General features: G+C 47.9%; 1 long non-coding RNA gene across 2 annotated transcripts in view; it reads left to right on the top strand.

Annotated features, from left to right (window-relative positions):
• Positions 1–10752, top strand: part of LOC142288263 (uncharacterized) — an 18922-nt gene extending 8170 nt beyond the window's left edge. For both annotated transcript variants that reach the window (XR_012749077.1, XR_012749076.1), the window contains exons 3-5: positions 3547–3620; positions 3712–3799; positions 9952–10752. This is a non-coding gene — a long non-coding RNA (uncharacterized LOC142288263). The remainder of the gene's footprint in view (positions 1–3546; positions 3621–3711; positions 3800–9951) is intronic.
• Positions 10753–12068: the final 1316 nt, after the last annotated feature.

Here is a 12068-nt window from a genome sequence, read left to right as displayed (position 1 = left end):
GATGGAGCACGTTTGGGAGTGCGCAGCATGGCGGATGGAGCACGTTTGGGAGTGCGCAGCATGGCGGATGGAGCACGATGGGGAGTGCGCAGCATGGGAGATGGAGCACGTTTGGGAGTGCGCAGCATGGCGGATGGAGCACGATGGGGAGTGCGCAGCATGGGAGATGGAGCACGTTTGGGAGTGCGCAGCATGGCGGATGGAGCACGATGGGGAGTGCGCAGCATGGGAGATGGAGCACGATGGGGAGTGCGCAGCATGGGGGATGGAGCACGATGGGGGGTGCGCAGCATGGGGGATGGAGCACGATGGGGGGTGCGCAGCATGGGGGATGGAGCACGATGGGGGGTGCGCAGCTTGGGGGATTGAGCACGATGGGGGGTGCGCAGCATGGGGGATGGAGCACGATGGGAGGTGCACACCTCCCCCCAACACACACGTGCACTGCACAACACACACACACACTGGGAAACACAAACACCGCCCTACACAGACATCCACACACACAGACAACGCTGCACACACACAACACCCAACACACAAACACCGCGGCATACATAAATATACGCACATACCGCGCAACACACACACTGCACAAAACATACCTCCCCCCAAAACACACACAAACCACGCAACACACACACAATGCTACAGACACACAGCGCTCCACAAACAACGCAACACACGCATCACACACAACGCAACACACAAACAACACCGCTCTCACCCCCCGCCACACCCAGACAACACCCAGAACATGTACAGCGCCCTACACAAACACTTGGTAACTACACACAACAACATCTATATATATATTTAACAAAAATCATACATGAACTACACAATACGTAAATTCTAGAATACCCGATGCGTAGAATCGGGCCACCTTCTAGTATATATATATATATATATATATATATGTATGTGTGTATATATATATATATGTATATATATGTATGTGTGTATATATATATATATATATGTGTATATATATGTGTATATATATGTATGTATGTGTGTGTATATATATATATGTATGTGTATGTATGTATGTATGTATGTGTATATCTATATATATAATTGCCTTATTCTGTCTGTCTGTCTGTCATGCTCCAAAATTGTGTCACGGTGACATGTCCTTACGGTGACACAAAGCTGATTGGCCGCTGGGTTCGCCATGGCCCCCCCCCCCACACGGATTGGCCTCTCGCCCCGGCTCTCTGCAGGCCCCGCCCCCCTCACGCAATGCACGCTCGCTCTGGCCCCGCACCCCGCACGCATTCCCCCAACTGACACGGAGCCACAGGTGAGTACACACACACACACACACACTCTCTCTCTCTCTCTCACTCACACTCACACACGTCACACACACGTCACATCCACACACTCACAACATCCTGGGATATCGCTTGCTTCTCGGCCGCGATACTGTGCTGTGAGCTTTCAGGACCTGCCGGAGGATCACATGGCCAGAAGCATGTGGTATCTCCGGATGTTGTGAGTATGAGCGCGTATGTGTAATATCGTCAATGTGTGTGTGCGTGAGTGTATGCGATCGGGTGGGTGTGAGTGTATGCGATCGGGTGGGTGGGTGTGAGTGTATGCGATCGGGTGGGTGTGTGTGTGAGTGTATACGATCAGATCTGTGAGTGTCGGCAGAGGAGCACGGCGTGCTGGAGGAGGCTGGGAGGAGAGAGGCTGATCCTGGGGAAGGCTGGGAGGGTGGAGGCTGAGAGAAGAGAGGCTGATGTTGTGGGGAGGCTGAGGCTGGGGTAGGCTGGGAGGAGAGATGCTGATGCTGGGGACAGAAAAGGCTGATGCTGCGGGCAGAGAGGCTGATGCTGCGGGCAGAGAGGCTGATGCTGCGGGCAGAGAGGCTGATGCTGCGGGCAGAGAGGCTGATGCTGCGGGCAGAGAGGCTGATGCTGCGGGCAGAGAGGCTGATGCTGCGGGCAGAGAGGCTGATGCTGCGGGCAGAGAGGCTGATGCTGCGGGCAGAGAGGCTGATGCTGCGGGCAGAGAGGCTGATGCTGCGGGCAGAGAGGCTGATGCTGCGGGCAGAGAGGCTGATGCTGCGGGCAGAGAGGCTGATGCTGCGGCCAGCATAGGGGATGGAACACGTTTTGGAGTCTGCAGCATGGCGGATGGACCACGTTTGGGAGTGCGCAGCATGGCGGATGGACCACGTTTGGGAGTGCGCAGCATGGCGGATGGAGCACGTTTGGGAGTGCGCAGCATGGCGGATGGAGCACGTTTGGGAGTGCGCAGCATGGCGGATGGAGCACGTTTGGGAGTGCGCAGCATGGCGGATGGAGCACGTTTGGGAGTGCGCAGCATGGCGGATGGAGCACGTTTGGGAGTGCGCAGCATGGCGGATGGAGCACGTTTGGGAGTGCGCAGCATGGCGGATCGAGCACGTTTTGGAGTGCGCAGCATGGCGGATGGAGCACGTTTGGGAGTGCGCAGCATGGCGGATGGAGCACGTTTGGGAGTGCGCAGCATGGCGGATGGAGCACGTTTGGGAGTGCGCAGCATGGCGGATGGAGCACGATGGGGAGTGCGCAGCATGGGAGATGGAGCACGTTTGGGAGTGCGCAGCATGGCGGATGGAGCACGATGGGGAGTGCGCAGCATGGGAGATGGAGCACGATGGGGGGTGCGCAGCATGGGGGATGGAGCACGATGGGGGGTGCGCAGCATGGGGGATGGAGCACGATGGGGGGTGCGCAGCTTAGGGGATGGAGCACGATGGGGGGTGCACACTCACACTTCTGGACCCTGAGAGCATCATAGGCTATGTTTTGAGGGGAAATTTTAAGCCCGCTCTTTACAGTTATTCGCCAAAAAACCTGCCTCCACTAAGGCGAATGGAGCTGGGAGCCACAGTGCAGCCAGAACTTCAGAAGAATGTGCTGCCACGCCCTTATATGGAATGTTGGCATGTCACAATGCAGCCAGGGAAAGAGGCAGACATAGACAGGGTAAGAGACAGACACAAAGAGACAGAGACAGACAGGGAAAGAAAGGGAAAGAGGCAGACAGGGAAAGAGGCAGACAGGGAAAGAGGCAGACAGGGAAAGAAAGGGAAACAGAGAGGCAGTTACTATCCTGGGCGTTAATACATTCTATTTATACATTCTATCCCGGGAATGTTACTACTTTCTATTTTGTTAACAACAGTTATTAATCCGGGCGAAGCCGGGTAGTACAGCTAGTGTGTGTGTGTGTGTGTGTGTGTGTATATATGTATGTATGTATGTATGTATGTATATGTATATGTATGTATGTATATATATATATATATATATATATATATATATATATATATATATATATATATATATATATATACTTTATTCCTCTGTGATCAACTAACCGTATTAACCCTTCGTCGTCCGGCTCGCCCACAGCGTATATGGTAAGCAGAATTATTCGTCACTCAGATATGGCGAATATCTGCGCTCCCAGCTGAAGATTTAGTAGTTGTAGCTTTGGATGTGACTGGAGGACGTTATAACGCAATGCTTTCTCTCTTTTCTTGAGTGCACGTTTCTTCTGAAATTCTTCATCCATATCGAGACCAGATATTTTCAGACGACTGCGGCGATAACAATAGTGTAGGTTGCGTCCTGACCCCCCATCCCCCCCTCACGATGCCCCTCAAATGGATCCGGGAATCCTCTTCATGGGTTTTTTGTATCTCTTTAGTGCGGAGGCGGCAGACTAGGCCCCTGAGATGACGCACCTGGACATCACTTATGATGAGATCCTGGAGCGACACTGCAAGAGTACCGAGGTGATTGCTGGGAGTAAGGAAAATTATTGAATGTTCTCAGTGAGAGGAACAAAATTATAATCTTGTGATACCTTTTTAATGGCTAACAAATAAAATGAAGTGATTTTACAAAGCAAGCTTTCGAGACATCTCAGGTCCCTTCATCAGGCATGGTCTGACAAAATACCTTAAGAAACACAAATATATGCACAAACAGAGCAGAAGGATGGCATAATAAAAGACATTTAAAGAAACACTGATCTTAGAAAGTGAATCCTTAATTAGCTTTGCTTAGTGGTGTGAGTTTTATTGTCCCAGTATCCATGTAGGATCAGAGGTCTGGTGAGTCTCTGGAATAGATTCCTCAGATTTTGTAATGGGCCATAAATCCTTCTGACAGGTTGAGTCCTGTGTCCACAGAGTTCAACATTTTAATGAATTTGTATTCCCAGACCCTGCGATGGCTCTGTGATCTGAAGTTGCCTTTTAATATGACAACTTTCATATGGTTTATGTTGTGTCCTGAAGCACAAATGTTTGGCCACAGGTAAATGGATTTTTTTTGTCTGTAATTGTGTGGCGATGAGATCTCATCCTTGCTCTCAGTCTCTGTCCTGTTTCTCCAACATAGAGACCCCCAATAGGACATATAGTGAACAGGATTAAGTACACCACGTTGGAAGAGGAACATGTGAATGTCCCAGGAATTTTGTAGTTCTTCTGTGTGTTAGGGATCTGTATCCAGTCTTTGGTCTCTACATGAATGCAGGTTTTGCAGCTCTTTACATTGCAAGGATAAGTTCCTCTTGGTGTGTCTGAGGGCATAGAACTTCGGATCATGATGCTCCTTAAATTAGGAGGTTGCCTGTACCACAACAATGGAGGATCTTTTGAATATTATTTTTAACCGGTTATCCATGTGTAGAATGTGGTAAAGTTTCTTGGCCGTTCTTCTCAGTACCTCAAGCTGTGGGTTGTATGTCACCACCAGAGGTACTCAACTATTTTCCTCTTTTTGTTTGTATTGAAGCAGTTCACTTCTAGGGGTCCTTGTTGCTCTAATGATCTGAACTTCTATGGAGGTGGGGTGGTAGCCTTGGTTTAGAAATGTGTTTTTAAGATGGGTTAAGTGTTCATCCCTGTCTGCAGGGCTGGAACAGATACAATTATATCTGAGGGCCTGGCCGTAGACGAAAATGAGATCTCACCGCCACACAATTACAGACAAAATCCATTTACCTGTGGCCAAACATTTCTGTGCTTCTGGACACAACATAAACCATATGAAAGTTGTCATATTAAAAGGCAACTTCAGATCACAGAGCCATCGCAGGGTCTGGGAATACAAATTCATTAAAATGTTGAACTCTGGACACAGGACTCAACATCTGGACTCTGGACAGCATACTGTATCTTGCTGCACGTTGTGCAATATGGTAGGTGACACATTTGCACAAGCATCTGTGATACGTCGTCGTAGGTCCTGCAATGTTGGTGGAGGGGTCGCATACACATGTTTGATGTGACCTCACAGAGAGAAGTTCAATGGGGTCAGGTCAGGTCAGGTGAGCGTGGAGGCCACTCCACGCAGCCACCGTACCCAATGACTTGTAGGAAGGTCTCCATGAGGTATCCTTTCATATCCGCAGCCTTGAGAGTTTTACACGTTCTAATCATAGCATTTCTGTATGCAAGATGTCGATTCGTATTGAATTGATTCCCTACAACTTTGTAATTCACTTTTTTTCTCTATCTCGTTCAGTTTTCGCAATAAAAATGCTAACTCCGATGTTTTCCATCAGGTGGCGCTATAGGTGGTTTCACTGGGTAGCTACTTTACTATACCTAGACACCACTTCTATGCCTATAGCTGCCGCCGTTTTGAAGTTAATGGCGGTGGATAGAATATGGGTTGATACACTGAATACAGCATTCTAACATGCTGTATATAAGAACCCAGGCAGCTGTGAATATAAAAATTACTTTATATACTTTATAATACTCACTTAACGGCCGGTGCGGAGGAGTTGGGTCATATGGGCGTCTCCGTTCTCCGGTGCCGGCGCCTCCTGTTTCGGCCATCTTTGTCCTCCTTCTTTTGAAGCTTGGGGTGCATGACACGTCCTACGTCATACACACTCGCCGGCATTGAGGTTCTGCACAGGTGCACTTTGATCTGCCCTGAGCGGGGCAGATCAAAGTATTGTAGTGCGCCTGCGTGGGACCGGCGAGTGTGTATGACGTAGGACGCATCATGCACACAGGCTTCAGAAGAAGGAGGACGAAGATAGCGAAAGAGGAGGCGCCACCACCGGTGAACGGAGACGCCCATATGACCCAACTCCACCGCAGAGACCGTTTAGGTAAGTATTATAAAGTCATTTTTATGTTATCCACAGCGGCCTGGGTTCTTATATACAGCATGTTACAATGCTGTATATAAGAGCCTAGTAGTGGTGGCCGCAGCTTATAGGCCCCAAATCTGCTGAAAGGTTCCCTTTAAACTCTAGAATCATTACACATGGCAATGGGCTCTAGGTTACAGGCTCCGATTTCTCATTGCCTTTGTGCCTGTTTTTTTTTGTCTACCTTTTGTGTGTTTTGTGCATTTTCTGTTGGCATCTAATTCATTTTTCTATTTGTGCCTTTATTGAAGTTTGTCTTTATCTTTGCTCGTTTGATTGTTTTGTTCTTTTCTGCTTTGTGGGCAGAGTCTAGCAAACACAAATGTTTGAGACTGATTAATTAATTAATTAAAGCACCACTCTAGCACAGTCTCTGCGGGTTCAAGGTTTCGTTTACTCACAGTCCTGGTTTACCCGGGAGATGCCAGTCTCCGTCGTGATGGGCAACAGTCGATCTCGGATCCGTTGGAGGTCAGAACCAGTACAGTGGATGGTGGGCCCTTCTTACTTGCACTTGGTGTTGGATCCCCGTGGCCTGAAGCTTCTTGGGGACCCCGGTTCTTGAAAAGTGTTTACTCCCATCCCGTATGCAGGTGCCACGGGTCCGTTGTGGGGCCTGCCTTGGAACACGACCCCGCACCCTGTGTAGCACTGTGCTCTGGGAACTGTGGGGGCCAGAGGGACATGCAATCCCCTGGCCTGCAGAATGATCCACCCTATGATTCTGCACCCTTCTCAGCGCCGGTCCCGAGGGAGCAATCAAGCTCTCCCCTCGGTGACCGTATTGACTCCTGCGTCCCACCAGAGCCACAGGTAAATCCCGACTGCTCTTTTCCTCTCCTGCTGGAGAACTCGCTGACTGTTATGTTGCTCCTGACTCCCCCTGGTAGCTGTCCCTCCCCCGGTTCTCTGTCGCTAGTGGGTGGCTTCCCCCCATGTTTAGTGACTGCCTTAAGACCCTACCCCGTCCCCAGTGGAGAGGCCAACCTGGTTGTGTGGATGATTTGGTGTGTGGTGGAACCAGTACCAACTTCCTCTAGATCCAGGGTGAGTACTGCACCTTAAGTGAGGTGCAGTACCCTGTGGCAACTGAAGCCTCAGGGGTGTCACAATAACATGATTTACAACAGCCAGCATCATCGGCAGCCTGATACAAAGCTGTGCATGCATATGGCTTTGTACTTCAGAGCATTGAGCTTTTGTGACGCCAGGTGTATGAGTCCCGGCTTCATAGAGACTCACTGCGCATGATGGGAAGTTGTCCGTTGTCCGTACTACACCTCTCGGAAGCCGGGACATATACACCCGGCATCAGAGTAGTGCACATGACTGGAAGTGCGGACAACTTCCGATCATGCGCAGTGAGTCTCTCTGAAGCCAAGACACACACACACTTCGGCATCACAAAAGCTAAATGCTGAGCGGTACAAAGCCGTGTGCACACGCTGAGGGAAGGGAAATAACAAAAACAGACATTAACGCATTACTCAAATCCTGAAGGCTGTGTAGGTCAATAATACAAATTGACCATTAAAGAGCAGGATATGAAAATACATAACCGTAATTGTCCATGCTGAGCGTAGCAATCCAGTTATAAAAGTTAACAAAGAAGGAAGAAGAATAAAGAGAAAAGCAAAAAAAAATAGAAAAGCAAAAGAAGAAAAGAGGATAGGGTAAGGGAAGGGAGGGAACACAATAGAGATAGGTGTTCAAAAGGTGTGACCCAAAGAGTGCAGGTCAGATCTCCCCGATAAACACCAGCTAGCCATTCAACAAATTAAAATCCATCCACTAAAACCAGGTTTGTAGGTTCATAGAAGAGAGTTCCTCCATTAACATCACCTCATTTATTTTAGTAAACCAGAGGGAGACTGCCACAGCGGTATCTTTCCTTCAGAGCAGAGGGATGCACTCTCTTGTAGTCACAATTAAATGTCTTAATATCGAATACCTGTATGCTTTTAGAGGGATGTCACATTCATAGATAAGACCGAGAGCTGGGTTCAGGTCTGAAATGAGATTTGTGAGTTCACGAATCACTTGCTGCTCTTTCCCCCAAAAAAGAAAAAGAAACGTGCAGGACCAAAAAATGTGTAACATATCACCCTCCTCCTCCCCACATCTCCAACATAAGGGACACAGGGGACTAGCTTTTGGAAAGATTGAGTGTAGGCGAGTGGGGACCCTATATCACCGAGAGAGTATTTTCTACCTGGCCTCATCATGTAAACAGGAACATATAGGTAAGTTATGCATTAAGGTGAAGATACGTCTCCAATGATTCTTGGTCAGAGAGAGCCCAAATCTCCTTCCAATTGGGTTTGAAAATTGGTGTTAGGTTGGTCTCGATTAGCAAGTATTATTGGAAGAATAAAGTGTGTCTTAATGGGCCCATGTCCAAACACGGAATCTCAAAAGGTGTCTTGTTGTTATTATAATAAAGTCTAAAAGGGAATGAATGGAAACAGTGGGAAAGCTGACCAACTCTCCAGGTTCTAAGGGATAAGGGAATAGAAAGGCCAAGATGGTATTTCTTTAAAGGCCAAATAAATCTCTGAAGTCGGGCAACGCTATCACTCCTGATATTTTAGAATAATAGAATATGGTTCTGCTCCTACAGTACTGGGCTTACCAGACCATATGAACATGGTTTCAATGGAAGCAAGACACCTGAAGAAGGACAAGGGAACCCTAATCAGAAGAGCTTGAAAAACATACAGAATCCGAAGAAGGATGTTAATTTTAAAGATTGTACTTCTACCACACATGTAAAAGCAATCCTTGTCCATCTTGAGTCTTCGTGTACCAATTGGAGAAGTTTGGGGAAATAAAGAGATTATGTCAGGCTTATGTCTCTTGGTAATAGTATCTCTAAATATTTAATAGCTAAATTGCGACATTTAAATTCTTTAGTTTTACTTCACTATGTTTATAGGAGACAGAGCATATTCCAGAAGAAATCGTCACTACTATAGTGCGGGAAGAGGGAAACCAAGGAAAAAATTGTGAAAACATACCCTGCTGTAACTAAATAAAAGCATAGTGCATATAAACATAGGGTACTTGGTAAACACTGTTTTTGATCAAAAAAAGCATAAAGCTATCCCACCAAACGTCAAGGTGTACCCAGTTGGGATAGTACCTACACTCTCTAATATTAAAACCTTACCATGGGTCTAAAATAGGCCTCAATGTGGCTAAGGGCTGAGAGTAACCGGGTCCCAACAGGACACACACAGTCAGGGGGATTCACAGAATTAAATGTCCTTGGTTTTTCCTTGGTTTCTCTTTGTCTCATACTCCGGCTCTCATACTCCGGCTCACTTTTTTGTTTTTATGTAGTTTTTTTGTATTCAGTACAAACAGGGAGTGGCCCCCTTCTCAGCGAGCTGGACATTTAATTCTGTGAATCCCCCTGACTGTGTGTGTCCTGTTGGGACCCGGTCACTCTCAGCCCTTAGCCACATTGAGGCCTATTTTAGACCCATGGTAAGGTTTTAATATTAGAGAGTGTAGGTACTATCCCAACTGGGTACACCTTGATGTTTGGTGGGATAGCTTTATGCTTTTTTTGATCAAAAACAGTGTTTACTAAGTACCCTATGTTTATATGCACTATGCTTTTATTTAGTTACAGCAGGGTATGTTTTCACAATTTTTTCCTTGGTTTCTCTTTGTCTCATGGCCAGTGTGAACATGGTCTCACAAGTTCCATGTATACCATCTCATACTCCGGCTCACTTTTTTGTTTTTTTTGTTTTTATATAGTGCGGGAAGAACCTGTCTCAGAAAAAGGCAGCACAAATATAGACGAGGAAGAGGAAACCCTCTGCTGCGCCTGGCCCCGCATTCCTGCAAGAAGGATGAGAAGAGCAAGGGCCAGGATCTCCTCCTTTATAAACACTCTGTTAAGGTAAGAAAAGGTAAGTATACATAAAGGATAAGTACAGAAAAGAAGCACAAGTATAAGTAAGAAAGGATAAGTATAGGTAACAAAAGAGAAATATAGAGGCGTTATAGGTTATTAAAACAAAAAAAGCAAGTAAAAATAGGCAAATAAAGGTAAGAAAGGATCTAGGTAAGAAAATTATAAATGTAGATGAATATAAAAAAAAACGGATACATTTTATACAAGTATAGGTAAGAAAAGTTAAAGGAGTTGTCCGTCATTAGCTTAACAAAATTTTTTGAGTTTATCTGTGCTGTATTGTCATATAAATCACACTTACATTATTTTTTGTTTTCTAACTTTTGTTCCTCTTGAATTATCCCTTTATTCTCTGCAGCACCTTGTTTACATTCAGATCCAGCAAACATGACCACTTCCTGTGCAAAACCTCAGTCAGAGCTGTCACCACCCACCCCAGTGTCCAGCCCCATCCTCTGCCCGCCCCCAGCACACACATTCCCTGTCAGTATTCTTCCCCAGCACCTGACCTGGTATCACTACAGCATTGCAAATAACAGCCCCACATCGGGCTCTGCACCGCACACATATGGCTCTGCACCGCACACGCACACATATGGCTCTGCACCGCACACGCACACATATGGCTCTGTACCGCACACGCACACATATGGCTCTGTACCGCACACATATGGCTCTGCACCGCACACATATGGCTCTGCACCGCACACATATGGCTCTGCACTGCACACGCATGGCTGTGCACCGAACACGCACACATATGGCTCTGCACCGCACACACACATATGGCTCTGCACCGCACACACACATATGGCTCTGCACCGCACACGCACACATATGGCTCTGCACCGCACACGCACACATATGGCTCTGCACCGCACACGCATGGCTCTGTACCGCACACGCACACATATGGCTCTGTACCGCACACATATGGCTCTGCACACGCACACATATGGCTCTGCACACGCACACATATGGCTCTGCACACGCACACATATGGCTCTGCACCCCCCACCCCCCCATAGGGAACACATGTAGGGAGTACATACTCACCCGTCCTCGGTCCCCGCCGCTCCTGCACGTTCGCCAGCTGTCTGTGCTCTGGACATATCAGCACAGTAGTGACGTCACCGCTGTGCTGAAGAGAGCACAGACAGCGGGAGGGACAGTGATGAAAAGCAGCGCTGCGCTGCTTCTCATCAGCACTTTCAAATGTACCGGCATCTGTGATCTGTGATGCCGGTACATTTGAATGTGTGATCCTGAGCAGGGGGCCCGGTGCTGGCGCTGACACCACGGCAGCCGCCGCCAGGCCCCTCCCCCAGGTCACGGACCCCACAGCAGTGCAGGGGGAGGTTACTGGAGAGTAAAAGAGGTGCGGGGGAATGTGTGGGAGGGTGCAGGGAAGGGGGCGGGGCTCATCGCACTGTACCCGCCCAGCAGGGAGGCGACATGCTGTTCCACATTTGCATGTCAACATGGCCCTGCCCATGTTGACATGAAATGACCGGAAGCAGCAAAATTGCGGCAGGAGCGGTCACATGACCACTCTGAGCCGGGGGAGAGGGGCTGACAGCAGGGCAGGTAAGTGATCTCTATCTACTTACCTGCCCCAATGTAGCCCAATAGGGAAATAAAAAAAAAAGTCAAAGAAGCCGGATAACCCCTTTTAATAGTAAAGTAAAAAAAGAAAAAAGCGCTTCATACTGACCGAGGCTCCGTTGCAGCTGTACACTGCTCCCGTGGCTTCTCCTTCACTTGCTGGGCCGCTAATTACTGCTCATTCATATGCACTGCTTTCCCCGTCTTCCGGCTGTCCTGTCTCCTGTGATTGGTTGCAGTCAGACGCATCCTTAGCGTATGTGAAAGCATCTGCTTACAACCAATCACGGGCGCCAAGACGGTTGATGAGTGGGAAAGCAATTCAACTCAGCGGATCATTATTGTGGTATAA

Source organism: Anomaloglossus baeobatrachus, unplaced genomic scaffold (genome assembly GCF_048569485.1).
Source record: "Anomaloglossus baeobatrachus isolate aAnoBae1 unplaced genomic scaffold, aAnoBae1.hap1 Scaffold_807, whole genome shotgun sequence".
Classification (NCBI taxonomy): Eukaryota; Metazoa; Chordata; class Amphibia; order Anura; family Aromobatidae; genus Anomaloglossus; species Anomaloglossus baeobatrachus.
The sequence above is the reverse complement of the archived record's forward strand: the minus strand, read 5'-3'. Positions and strand labels throughout refer to the sequence as shown.